Consider the following 13,959-nt stretch of genomic DNA (forward strand, 5'->3'; position numbering starts at 1 on the left):
CTTTGTTACAAAATAACTATTACAGTATGTTGTGGGGACGCACTGCCGATAAGGAAATTGCCGCCTTTAACAATCCCACTGAAGTTTCATGGAGGATTTCAAAACCGATTTTAATTAAAACAAAAGCCGATGTGTGGCAATAATGTGGGTGTTAAGGAGAGAAAATGCAAAATGTCTTTTTAAATCCATTTTAATATGTCTTAAGGACTGGATGATCGATGTGGTGGGAGCCGGCAGCTGACACAGCTCTGGGATGCTGCCTTCACGCCCCGCTTGGGTGACACGGGCACCTTGCGCCCACCCTCTGGCCTCTGCGCCAGCTCACGACTTCCGGGCAAGGAGGGGTCAGCTCCTGAGTTGGGGGCTCCAGTGGGGGGGTGGGGAAGACCTCCTTTTCCAGGGCTTTCTCGGTTCCAGAGACCAAGGCACAAGCTGAGCCCTGTTCTCCTGGCTACTGGAAGCTGAAGCCAGGCCAGCAGGCCCCAGCCTCAGCCCCAGGCCTGGCCCCGGCCCCCCACTCACCTGTGACTGGCTCCCCAGCTGCTGCCCCCACTCAGGGCGGCCTCTGTCAGGGAACCCTGAGGGGCAGGGGTTTTAAATAAGAAACAGCGGGAGTGTGATAGCAAGAGGAAACGCGCAGAGTGGTCAGGCCCAGGACACCTGCAGAGCGGGCAGCAGAGAGCTAGGACCAGCAGGGAGGGCCGGCCCAGGAGCCTCAAAACTGGAGCCACTTGGGGGTGCCTTGGGGCGGGAGGAGGCGGGCATCCAGGGCCAGCTGTGCCTCTGGTGCTGGGCACTGAGTCTGAGTTTGGTTGGTCCCCTCACCAGAGGCACACTAAATCTGAACCTCCTGGGGCGCCTGGGTGGCTCAGTCATTAAGCATCTGCCTTCAGCTCCAGTCATGGTCCCAGGGTCCTGGGATCGAGCTCCGCAGGAGCCTGCTTCTCCCTCTCCTCCCCACTGTGCTCTCCTCACTATCTCTATCACTATCTGTCTCTCTCAAATAAATAAAATCTTAAAAAAAAAAAATCTGAACCTCCCACTCCTCTGTTCCCTCAGCTGTAAAATGGAAATAATGACCGAACTCACCTCACAGAGCTGCTGTGAGGACATGAGGTTGGTGCCTGGTGCACTAATACCTAAAAGTGTAGGTTATTGACAGAGAAAAACCCAGCAACAAAAATACTAGCTCTTTTTTTGACTTGTTTTAAATCAGAGACAATTAGCCCTTACTTGAGGCCTTGTGATGCATAGACAATACTAACGCAAAGACCAGGTACTGATAGTTTGAGGCACTGTGATGTCCTGGGTGCTGCTCTGAGCAGTTGGTTCATGTGCGCCATCTCCCGTGAGGGTCGGACGAGAAGGCAGGTGTCTCCATCACAGTGTCATAAGTGGTAGACCTGGGATTTGAACTAGAGCCCTGCCATCCCAAAGCCCCTCTCAGAACCGCTAGGTCAGTGGCCTTCAACCTTCTTTGAAAAATAATACATTTTCCCACATGACCCAGCGTATATATACACATACCCTTACAACGAAGGTGGAAGTTTCACAGCTATAATACCCTTATTACATATGATGCATATGTTTTGATTTCATTTCTTTTGTAAAAGAAATTGTTTGCGACTCACTAAATTCCTCGCAACCTGTTCTTGAGACTCAACCTTATGTTTGGAAAATGCCACCTGCACCTGCCACCTATGGGAGAGTTTCTGTATTTTGTCTCCTTTGACCAGTGCACCTGCCCGGGAGGTGGGTAGTGGTGTGCCCATTTTAGAAACGAGGAACAGAGACTGAGGAAGGAGGAGTGGCTTGGCCCCAGCTCTGACCATGGGGCTTGTGATTGCTCAGGATCCCAACTGTCACTACACCATATGCTCCTTTGGGGGAAGTCCCACATCTGCCTGGTTCTTTCCCTGTGTCTGCCCAGTGCCCGGCATGGAGCAGCCCCCCAGGGACTGTTGAATGAATGAATCAGTGGTGTGGTCAGGGCACCAGTTCCTATACTTGGCCTCCCTAGCTCACCAGGCTCCGTTCCAGAGTTCTCTCTGGCTTCTCTTGGGTACCTGTCCTCCCTCCTTGTGTCTCCCAAAGGCCGGGGCCAGCTTGGCCTCACAGGCCTCTATCAGGTCAAAGGTTACAGCTGAGAGGACCAGAAATGCTTTCAGCAGGGAGAGGATGTGAGGGGCTGTAGTTCCTCCCAGGAACTACAGCAGGGACACCCTGCAGCTCATCACCTGGGGAGCCCAGGAGGAGGAAGTTGTGACATTCAGAGGAGGCAGAGAGGAAAGTGCAGGGGAGCATTGGAATTTGGTTTGTCTGTTGGAGCCTGTGCAGAGGTGGGGTCAGGTCCACATCCTTGTAGGGAGGCTGGGTTAATGAGGAGACAATTACAGGCAGAAGCAGCGGCGTCCACCAGAGGTTTGCCTTAAACACAGAGGGAACTAGGTCTGCCTGTCAACTCCGCTGGCCCAGGACTTGAGGTTGAGATGTGGGATCCTAACCATACTAATGAGGGAGTCCTAAGAATCCAGACAGTCCTTGGGTCTGGTGGGATGCCCAGCAAGAGGCTGGAGGGAGAGAGGGCGTGCAGAAGCAAGCTTGGACGCATCCTGAGTGCCTGGAGCCAGAGAAGGGGTGGGAGCTGTGGGGAGACTGTGTCTCAGAAGACACTGGGGAGGAAGATGGGGAGAAGAATGCACTGGAAGGGGGGTAAGGCCCCTTAGGAGGCTACGCAGTCCTCCAGGCTCAAAGCTCCTTCCCCACAGGGAAATTTCCATCTCCTTTTGCTAGGGACACCAGTCCCTTGGCTGTTTCTTCCTTGGGTCTTATACAGAAGTGGCTACTCTCTTCTGTTGTAGAAGATTCCATTTGCTTCCACACCAATGAACAGGAGACCTCAGAGGGATGAGCCAACACTTTGGAGAACTGGCTCCCCACCCCCAACAATGTAGTAAGGTTGCCGCATCCATGCTCTGGCCGCACTATGGCTGCCTCCTTCTGTGGGGCTCAAGATAACCTCTCCAAATCATACCTATATCATTTGGGCTGTGAGATCTAAACCCCAGGTTGTTTTCTCCCTAGCTGGGTGACATTGGGCAAGGTGTTTAGTGTTCAGTGTTCTCGGTCTTAGTTTACCCATCTGTAAAATGTGTACTACTACTTATAGGGCGGTCCTGAGGATTAAATGGACCCATTCATTAGCGAGGGCACCTGGTAAGCATTGGTAAGAGGTAGAATTACCGTTTTTATTGTCTTTATCCCTCTTACAAACACTGAGCAGTGTCTTAGCAAGGTCTGTGCAGCGGATGGGATACAGACCTGCCTAAGACAAGGGCCGGCCTTCAAGGAGCTGAGTGCCCAGGGAAACGGACAGTGAGAAGCTGAAGAAGTGCTGCTCTGGGACACTACTCATGCCACAGCATACAGAGGGATTTCCCCCCGGTGGGGTAACTTACATGGATGGCCGTGGTCTGGGCACTTGGGAGGGAGCAGCACTCCCCAACCTCCTCCACCCCCCCGCCCCCCGGCCCTGCGGCCTGCTGAACACCTCTCATTTTCTACCACTTTCTGCTATGTTCTGGAGCCTTAGAGAATCAAACCCAGGACTTCAGACTCCAGATTCAGTGCTTCCCCTCAGAAGCCGCAAGACGAAGATCCTGTCTCCTGCTTCCTGCTGGTGCCCCTTCCCCATCCCAGAACATCAGAGCAGAAGGGACCCCACGCCTATCAAGTTGGCTCTCCGTATGCTCTGGATAGCTGAGGAGACTGAGGTCTGGCTAGCAGGGGCTGGCATGGGCCCTGCAGGGATGAAGTCAGACCCAGCCAGGACCCAGCTGTCTTGCCTCCCAGACTGGGGCTCCCCCACCTTCTCACAACAACCTCTCCATCACATACGCCCCCTTTTTGCTGCAGCTGAGGGGGTTGGGAGGCGGAAAGAGTAGGAGCCTTACGGACCAGGCCCACTCCTTCTCCTCAGGAGCTCTTAGGCCTTACATTCATTGCATTTTCCCTTTTTGTTTCCTAATTTTATCTTTTTTAAAAAAATTAAAGTATCATTAACATTAACATGTTTCAGGTGTACAATGTGGTGATTCAGCAATTCTGTACCTTACTCAGTGCTCATCGTGGTTAAGCGTACTCTTAATCCCCTTCACCTGTGTTGCCCTTCCCCCACCCACCTACCCTCTGGCAACCAGTTTGTTCTCTGTATTTGAGTCTGGTTTTTTTTTTTTTTGTTCCTTTTCTCTTTGTTTGGTTTCTTAAGTTCCACAAAGGAGTGAAATCATATGGTATTTGTCTTTCTCTGACTTATCTTGCTTAGCCTAATACTCTCCAGTTCCGTCTGTGTTGGTACAAATGGCAGGATTTCATTCTTTTTATGGCTGAATAAATTTTATTTCCCAGGTTCTAATATCTTATTTTTAAAAATTAATTGATTTTATTATCCATAAACTCAGTTTTCAACTCTTGAGTTCCTTTTAAAATATTTGTTTTTAAAAAAATTTTTATCATCTTATTCTCATTCTAATTTTGACTTTTTATAATTCTCTTATCCTGCCTTTATTATCTCTCTATTCTTTATTTTCCCCTCCTCTTGCTCCCTTTTTGTAATCCTCTTTACCTGGGAATGGGCATTTATGCCAGGAAATAAGATGAGTGGGTGCAAGGGAATCAAAATGAAGAAGGGCCCTGTGCACACCTGGAGATGGTTGGATGCCTCAGTCCCCCACTGTTTTTGTGGTTGTCAATCTGGCATGTCTGTTTATTTGTTATTTATTTTTTTTTTTTAAAAGATTTTATTTATTTATTTGACAGAGAAAGAGACAGCGAGAGCAGGAACACAAGCAGGGGGAGTGGGAGAGGGAGAAGCAGGCTCCCTGCTGAGCAGGGAGCCCGATGCGGGACTCGATCCCAGGACCCTGGGATCATGACCTGAGCCGAAGGCAGACGCTTAACGACTGAGCCACCCAGGCGCCCTGGCATGTCTGTTTAAAGAAGGGGCGTTGCATCCCTCAGTTAATGCCGTGTGGTCACAAGATGGATTCATTGGAATCAAATTGCCTCCTGGCCATTCATGTCAATTGAGACTTAAGAAGAGCTGCATCTCTTGGGGCTCCTGGGTGGTGCAGTTGGTTGAGCAACTGACTCTTGGTTTCAGCTCAGATTGTGATCTCGAGGTTGTGAGATCGAGCCCCACATCTCAGCATGGCTCTACACTCAACATGGAGTCTGCTTGAGATTCTCTGTCCATCTCCCTCTGCCCCTCCCACTCATGCTCTCTCTCTCTCTCTCTCTAAAATAAATACATATAAATAAAAACATCTTTTAAAAAATAGAAGAGCTGCATCTCTTAAAAGCTACAATCTTCACTGTATCAAGTCCAAGAAATTGGAGCAACCATGCCAACAGCATGAAGCTCATTGATGGCACCCCCTGATATCAATCAATCTTCCACTTCTTCCCCTTCCCTGGGCTCCGTCCAAGCTGCCATCATTTCTCACCCTAACCACTGCAACAGCCTCTGGACTACTCTGTCTAAATTTACACTGTCTCCAACTCCACACAGCAACTACAGCCATTTTTCTTGGAGTAACATCTGACTGTGTCATCCTCCTGCTTAAAAGTCTCCAAGGACCTTGACAAAACAGTGTGAGGTTAGGAGAATCAGGACCATCCTCCCTGGAGAACACAGACCAGTTACTCAGGTGCATGGACAGGGCTCACATTTAGTGAGCTAGGAACCTCTACCATCCTCAGCAGGACTTTTTGCCCAACAGCCACCACCCATCACCCCCACCACCCACTGGATTAGACCATCCTACTTCCTGTTTTGGTTTCTCTAACTGAGAAAACATGCTAATCCAGGGGTGTGGAGAAAGCAAAGAGCAGACTCTATTTCCAGGAATATGGCAGTTTGGGTCCTTTAGATCAACTCTCAGGGTAGAAACAACTAGACATGCTGAATAAAGTGAAAAAAATATCTTCTTAAAGACATGAAAGAGCTGACAAGATAGTAAGAAGCTACAGGGCCAAAAGCTAATTGAAAGCAGGGCCTCTGAGAATGCTGCCTTGTGCCTTGTGGGCATTTGTCCAGCCAGCAAACTTGAGCTTCAGTTTTGACATTGCCAAGGATTTGGGGGAGAGAATATAAAACCCAGGGCTCAGCAAAGATGGAGAGTCTAATAGGATGTCCTCCCTCATAAAGGTGGAACTCCAAAAGGAAACCCTCAGTGTATGAACCAGAAGAAAAACTGCCCGATCCCTCCCACCCCCAGGGACTGCGAGAAAAGTTGCCTTGGTTCTGAGGAGGGCAGGAGGGAAAAAGAGCTACTCGTGAAAAGTGGATTTATAGCCCAAATCCACAGCACCTGAAAAGTCAGAACAACTGTAGCCATGAACTTAATGTAAAGTAGTCTTGGACCGGTAATGCCTTTAAGGTACCTGGCAGAAGTAAACACAGATCTTTTCATCCGAGTTTTCAAAGAATGACCAAAAATAATTTTCCGAGGAAAATGAACAACTCAGACAAAAAATAACCAAGTACACAAGGAAGCAAGGCACAGGAAATGAGAACCCGAAGAAACAGCAGAAATGGATCTGCAAGATTTCAGATACTGGGTTTATCAGATACAGAATATAAAACAATGGTGCTTACTATTTAAAAGGAGTAAAAAGACAAGGATGATAATATCTGCAGGGAACAGGAAAATGTTTAAAAAGAGGGAGATTTAACAGATTATGAAAAGAAGGAGATACTACATTTAGAAAAGAAAAACTTAATTGAAGTGAACACTCAGTGAATCTGTATAATAGCAGATTAAACACAGCTGAAGAGAGGCTCAGAGAACTGGATGAATGCAGCAAAGAGAAAAAGGAGATGGGGACTATGAAAGAGAAGGTAAGAAATCTGGGAGATAAAATGATAAGATCTAATCTACATCAAATCAGATTTCCAGAAGGAGAAGCTTAAGGGAATGGGGCAGAGGCAATATTTTACGAAATAATGGCTATGAATTTCCAGACCTAAAGAAAGATGTTGATCCATTGTTTTGAGACACTTAATGAAAGGTTAAATAAATGAAGTTTAAATGAATAAAATGCACATGTAGATTCCTCAGAGAGGAACTGAAGAACACCAAGGACAAGGAAAAGATTTTTAAAGCTGCCAGAGCTTTAAAAAGTTTGTAGTTATGCTTTACACTTTCCCCAAGGAGGAAAACAGGTTACAATCTATTAAAAAGAAAAATGTAGATTAGCATCTGACTTTCAATAGCAACTGTGGGAACCAGAAGATAGTAGACTATTTTAGCACATTGTCGATAAAAAACGACCATCAGCTTAGAATTCTGTGGTCAGTAAAAATGTCTTTCAAGAATAAAATGAAAAGGCTTTTCAGATAAAAAATAAGAAGAAAAAAGTTTGCCATTAGCAGAGCCTCACCAAAGGCAGTGAATGGCCAGGTTGTACTAAAGGGAGAAAGATAGTTATCCTGGAATGAAGAATAAAATGTATAAACAGATGAAGAGCATAGAAGCCAGTAGCTATATAGGTAGACTAAATAAAATTAACAATTTTAAGCTATAATAATGGTGTTATTTGGGATTTTTAAAAAGATAGAATTTAACATATGAAAACACCAACATATAAGTCAGGGGTCAAATGGATTTAAAGTATTCTAACACCTTTGTATAGTCCAGGAGGATGTGCTGATTAATGTTAGTATTGATCATTTTTGAATACAGGTTGTTGTAATTTCCAGGTTAACTATTAAAAGAATAAAAACAGAGAACATACCTTTTGGAACTAATTGAAGGAACAATTCCGAATGGTAAAAAAAAAAAAAAAAAATCCATTAATACAAAAAATACAAGAAAGGAGAGTAAAAGAAACACAGTAGAGCAGAGCAAATAGAAAGCACAAAGTAATGTAGCAGAAATAAACCCAAGAAGTCAGAAATCACATCAAATGTGAGCAGAGAAAATGTTCCAGTTAAAAAACTGAAGATTACCAGACTGCATTTAAAACTACTAGGAAAACATCTAAAGTGCAAGGATCCATCCAGATGGATGGAAGAAAACATATCATGCAAATATCAAAAGAAAGCAGGTAATAGCTATATTTACGTCAAACAGGATGGTCTCTAAGGCAAAAATAACTATTAAAGGTAAGAAGTCTTCTGTACAACAAAAAGTGAATAAAATAGTTACATGCAAAAACATGGGTGAAACTCACACCTAATGATGAGCGAAAGAAGCAAGACACAAAAGAATCATTACAGTAGGATTCAGTTGACACGCCGTTCAAAAAACAGGAAAAGCAACTACATTGTTTAGTGACTCACAACGGGTAATAAAATTATAAAGAAAGGCAAGAAAATAAAAATCACAGAAGTCAGAACAGTGGTTACATATTGGGAGGAAAGCAGTTGAAATCACAAGGAGCACACAGGAGTTCTGGGATGCTGATGAAGTTCTAGGTCTAGTAATCTGGGTGGTGACTGCTCAGGGGCTCATTTTATAATTATGCTTTACACTGTATATGTAGAATTAATGTATGTTTGCACAATTTATTCCACAACTGAAAAAAATTGGACACTGAGTTCTAGATCCTTTTCCGGCATGTGGTGTCCATAAATTCTTTGATATTCCTCCCTCCAGGAGATGGAAACTAATTCTCTTCTCCTTGAATGTGGACTAGACTTAGTGGCTTGTTTCTTACAAATAGAATAAAGTGGAAGTGATGACGTGTGATTTCAGAGACCAGGCCGTAAAAGGCCCTATAAATTCCTCATTGTTTTTTCTCTTGGAGTGCTCGCTCTGGGGGACATCATGTTGTGAGGACACTCAATCAGCCTATGATGAGGAACTTAGACCTTTAGCCAACAGCTCAGTGAAAGAGCTTCCTTGGAAGCAGATCCTCCAGCTCTCGTCAAGACTTAGATGACAGGCAGCTCCTGCCAACATCCTGACTGCAACCTCACAAGAGACCCTGAGCCAGAACTGCCCAGATAAGCTGCCCCCAAATTCATGTCACACAGAAACTATGAATCAATAAATGTTATTTTAAGCTGCTGAGTTTGGGGCTAATTTATTACACACAGGAGGTAACTAATGCACATCACTAATTTGCTGTTGGCCACGCTGCATGTCCTCTCTGGAATCTCTATTTTCTCAATTGTGTAGCAGAGAACATTGCAAATGGCAAATATATATCATCTTGCATTAGAAGTGCCAATCAATTAAGGGTTCTGAGACTGCACCTAACATTAAGGTGACAGTGCAGCCATTAGCTGGAAGGCAGCTTATTTACCATGTGTATCTTCCCCACACTAAAGGATCACTAAATCCATGGAGGAGAAATTATCTCAGTCCCCACCACCCCCACAACTAGATATAATTGTTTTAGAAGCCCAAGCTCCTTACACAGCAGCGACAGAAGCATCTGGTCTCCCAGCACAGGTACCTTGTCCTCCAAATCCTCATGTCTGAAATTACTCAAATAAGAAGGATTGACCAGAGCTCTGGAGGTGCACTTAGGTTCAAATTTGTCGCCTAAGATCTGTGTGACCATCAGCAACTTACTTCATTTCTAAAAGCCTCAGCTTCGTCACCTGTATGATGGAGATTTCTCTAAGGATTGAATGAAACTCCCAACTAATCAATCGGTTCATCAGGAGTCATTGTCCCATACACCATGAGCCCATCCTTGAGCTGGTGGTGTTTGGAGGGATATAGAGAAGTATCCCAGTGCCCCTGCCCTCAAGGAACTTGCTGTCCATTTGATGATACAGTGGCCACACGCCACTATCAGAACCTTTCAAGCGAGTACAAGAACAGTGCCTAATGGTCTGGAGGGACTGCATACGCTCCAGTGGTTTTCACAGCGTGGTCCCCAGACCAGCAGCATCATCAGTCAGCATCCCCTGGGAGCTTGTTAGAAATTGAGACCTATGGAACCAACTGGGAACTCAGACCGGGGAGAGGGTGGTGCCCGGTGACCTGTGTGCTAACAAGCCCTCTCCAGGATTCTGAGCACACTCAGGTTTGAGAACCCCAGCTCTAGGAAATCAGGAGCCAAAGGGACCAGGAGAGGCCTGATGGAGGATCTGGAATTTGAACTGTAAGGAATGGTTCGAATATGAAGAAGCAAAAGGAAGGGTGACTGTGGCGTCGGGTATGGGCAACCCCAGGAGCAGAGGTGAGGAGACAGGACAACTTGGCCTGTGCTGGGCCCGCTGAGGAAGCCAGCTGCTGGAACAGAATACAGATGTTGTGAAGGATGGAAGCTAGTGCAGAGAGGTAGGGCCTCGGGTGCCAAGAAGGAGGTTGGCCTTGGCAGAGCAGGCCACAGGAGCCATTGCAGGTGTTTGAGCAGGAGAGTGACGACAGCCTGGCACCTCTTTCAGAACCACAGGCCGGAGTCCTTCCCTGGGTCTCGCCTGGGCTCCTAACGCAGCTGAATGCCTACATGCATCAGCAGCCCCTGAAACTGAGGAGATCCTGCTAGGAGGTGAGGAGGCTGTAAGGGGAGAAGGCAGGCCTCCCTCCCAGAGAGCACCTCCAAGCCCCAGCCTCACAGGGGCCCTGTGCAGGTATTGAATTATGAATAGAGATTGCCCAGAAATAATTACAAACATTATTGTCCCCCACACATGTGTGTCCTCTGCAGGGCTGCGGCGATAGATTTTGATGCTTTAACTCTCCAGGGTAGTTATAAATTACAGCTCTCACTTTACAGTGGGGCAGGGATCCTGGAGAGAGGGAATCCCGTTTGAAAGCCCGAAAAGGGACAGACCCCTCAACCCGTGTGCATTGGTTACCCTCAACTTTTCCTTCTGTTTGATCTATTCCACCCATCCCTATTAAATAACTAATTATTTAACATCTTTTAAAGCTTTGTTATATATTAGAACAGGCAGGACACAAATGAGTGCTTTTAATAATATAAAAGCCCATTAGCTTCATTTACTGTTAATGTTAAAATAAACATGAGGCAATTTAGATATACTATTCCAATTTCACGGAAACTTTGATGTTTTTCTTCTCTAGTCACATAATTAAGGGAAAAACTACTAATGATATTAAGTTTGTACAGTGTTAATGACAGAAACAGGCACAAGCTGAAATTGCAGCCATTAATATGAAAAAATAAAATATTTAACAGGGGAGATAGATGAGTGCAATTTTAATAAACCAAAATGAAGAAAATTAATTTTAGAAAGTTCCACAGTCTTTCACATGCTACCATTACACAAGCTGTCTAATAGATTATTTTTGTGGTCTGGATTATTTATCGATGGTCCGGAGGAATGCCCTGGTTTTTGCGTATTGTTTGGTGGATGATGAAGATTTTGCCTTTTTTTGTTTAATTCTTTCCCTTTTCCCTTTATTGTACCACCAGTCCCCAGATGGAATTGGCTTTATTTACTGTGTGCGCTTTGACAGACAGAACGTACCAACAGCCTGTAGGTGAGATGGAAGCGGGGGTATGATGTAACCTATCGGCCAGATTCTAGCAGTGACTGCCGACTACCAGGGGCCTGAATGGTTACAGGAGGGGCTGAAATGTTGGCTCACGTGTGACAGCTGGCTCCAGAAGGAGAAACCCCTATGTCTGGGTGGGGACAGCCACTGCTGTCTTTCGCTTTCCTCTCTGGGTCTGGATCTTGCCACTTACAGTGGAATGAAGAGCATGTCCCCCAGATTCACTGGAAATAGGGTCTTTGTAGATGTACTGAAGGTAAGGATTGCTATGAGATCATACTGGATTAGGGCGGGCCCTGCATCAAATAAACGTGTCCTCATGGAGACAGAAAAGACACACAGAGACACAGAGAGGAGAAGGCCAGGACAAGTCTGAGGGACTGGAGGAATGACCGGGGTGAACAGAGCTGGAAGAGACAAGGAGGAGGGGGTGTGGCCATGCTGTCACCTTAATTTCGGACTTCTGGCCTCTAGAATAAATTTCTGTTGTTGCAAGCCACCAAGTGTGTGGTTATTTGTTGCAACAGCCCTAGGATACCCATACAGTGCTGAAGGACCACACCGTGGAAATGAGCATCCCTGACATGTCTCAGGACGGGATGGGGGGAATGGTCCAAGCTGCCTGGAAGGGAGTGGAGCGTGGAAGCAGGAGCAGAAGGAAGGGCAGTCCAGGCAGATGGGACACGGCCCCTGCAGCAAATGCAGCAAATGCTGTGGAGCCATGGCAACAGGAAGGCATCAGGGTGGACTGACCCAGAGACACAGGGAGGAGTCCTGGGCCTTGAGGGTGGACATGAGGCAGTTCACCAAGCCAGTGTTCTAAGCCCTGGGAGGTAAGGCACGGAGGCTGGCTCTACCGAGGAGACACAGGGTGGCACTGGGTGTTGGGGGAGCCAGTCCAAAGCCCATGTGTCAGAACAGCAGTGCATGAGCTGCTGACCAGCCAGGACAGCTCCCAGTGTTTACTGTGTGTGAGGCAGGCAGACATCAGTGCTGGACCTTAGCCTCTCATCACCTTCACCAGGATGCAATGAGAGCGCTGTTCTTCCTGTTCTTAACATCCGCATTTCATAGATGAGAAGATGGGGCCTGGAAGAGCCAGAAACCGGCCTGAAATGATGTATTGAGTGAGGAGCGGGGTTCACCCCCACCCCCATTTTCCTTCCCATTTCTTGGGCCAGAATTAGATCACATGATCGCTCCCCAGCAACAGCACTGGTGAGGGGAATGGGGTACAGGGATGAGTGTAGACTAAACAGGCCCCATCTCCCTGGGGCCGAGGTTGCCCTCACTCCCAGGACCAGGCAGAAGGGGATCAGCTGAACAAAAGGGGGGCTCTGCAAGCAAGGTGGGAAGAAGGGCAAAGGTCTGATCAGGGGTGAGTGCCCCACCGTCGAGCCGGCCCACCAGCTGGAGAGGCCCACGATTACAATTACAGATCTGGGTGTTCGGTGCTGATTCGGGGAAGGCACAGCAGGGTACTGTGGGGGCCCCAAGTGGGGAGCAGGAGCTCTGGAGGAGCTCAGGGGAAGCCGGTGGGTGTGGACTGAGCCTGAAGGATGAGGCTGGACTTCCCAGACAAAAGATGGCCTGAGCAAAGGCACAGAGAGGTAGTGAGAATAGGCACAACTGGGAACGAGGTTGTCCAGTGTGATTTTAGCACAGGAACACGGGGGAGTGGCAAGTGACAGGGCCTTCCAGGTTGCAGGAATGGAGCAGGGAAGGCCTGGTCGGGTACGTGGAGGCCTGGGGTTTGTGATTACAGTGCCTGCTTCCAGAAGAAGGGCCTGCAGGAGATGCCTGCCATGGGGGCAGAGAACCACAGCTCCCATCTCTGGTCCTAGTGGACCGCTGACCCAGCAGTGCACTCCCTCCGTCCTTCCACTTCTCTCCACGCAGCCATTGCTTTTGTTAATATCACTGAACAGAAACCAAAGGAGTAAAAAAATACAGGCCCAGCCCCAAGGAGCTCACAGCTTGGATTTCATTCCTTCTCTTTTTAAAATTGAAACATAGGTGATTTTTTTTTTTTATCGTGGTAAAATACACACAAAATGGATCATTTTAACCACCCAAGTGTACAGTTCAGGGGCATATAGGCACGTTGTGCAACCATCACCACCATCCATCTCCAGAACTTTTTCATCTTCCCAAATTGAAACTCTGTCCCCATTCAACACTAGCTCCGCGATCTCCCAGTCTCCCAGCTCCTGATAAGCAACATTATACTTTCTGTATATGTATCAAATCAAATCAGTGTATCTGATTATTCTAGGTACTTCATATAGGTGGAATCTTATTATATTTGTCCTTTTGTGTCCAGCTGATTTGGCTTTAGCATGATGCCTTTGAGGTCCATTGTGTTGTAGCATGGGTCAGAATTTCCTTTTTCAGGCTGAACAATGTTCCGTTGTACGTATAGACCCCATTCTATTCATCCGTCATCCACTGATGGATGTTTGGGTTGTTTCCA

This window comes from Zalophus californianus, chromosome 6 (assembly GCF_009762305.2).
Source record: "Zalophus californianus isolate mZalCal1 chromosome 6, mZalCal1.pri.v2, whole genome shotgun sequence".
NCBI lineage: Eukaryota > Metazoa > Chordata > Mammalia > Carnivora > Otariidae > Zalophus > Zalophus californianus.